Source organism: Acipenser ruthenus, unplaced genomic scaffold (assembly GCF_902713425.1).
Source record: "Acipenser ruthenus unplaced genomic scaffold, fAciRut3.2 maternal haplotype, whole genome shotgun sequence".
Taxonomy (NCBI): Eukaryota; Metazoa; Chordata; class Actinopteri; order Acipenseriformes; family Acipenseridae; genus Acipenser; species Acipenser ruthenus.
Window position 1 is genome coordinate 20001 of NW_026708923.1, and position 403 is coordinate 20403.

The 403-nt window shown below is 49.9% G+C and overlaps 1 protein-coding gene across 1 annotated transcript in view; it reads right to left on the minus strand.

The window, feature by feature from the left end:
- zbtb45 (zinc finger and BTB domain containing 45) overlaps nt 1-29 on the minus strand; it is a 5690-nt gene extending 5661 nt beyond the window's left edge. The window contains 1 exon segment of the mRNA XM_059021965.1: nt 1-29. This exon segment is cut by the window's left edge and continues 1030 nt beyond it. The gene's annotated coding sequence lies outside the window, so the exon portion shown is untranslated.
- Nucleotides 30-403: the final 374 nt, after the last annotated feature.

The following is a 403-nucleotide window of genomic DNA, read 5'->3' on the forward strand; positions in this document are numbered from 1 at the left end:
TGTCTGTCTGTCTGTCTGTCTGTCTGTCTGTCTGTCTAGCTCTCTGTCTGTCTGTCTGTCTGTGTGTAGCTGTCTGTCTGTCTGTGTAGCTCTCTCTGTCTGTCTGTCTGTCTGTGTAGCTCTGTCTGTTTGTCTGTGTAGCTCTCTGTCTGTCTGTCTGTCTGTCTGTCTGTGTAGCTCTGTCTGTCTGCTTGTCTAGCTCTCTCTGTGTCTGTCTGTCTGTCTGTCTGTCTGTCTGTCTGTGTACCTCTGTCTGTCTGTCTGTGTAGCTCTGTCTGTCTGCCTGTCTAGCTCTCTCTGTGTCTGTCTGTCTAGCTCTCTGTCTGTCTGTCTGTGTAGCTCTCTCTCTGTCTGTCTGTCTGTGTAGCTCTCTCTCTGTCTGTCTGTCTGTGTAGCTCTGTCT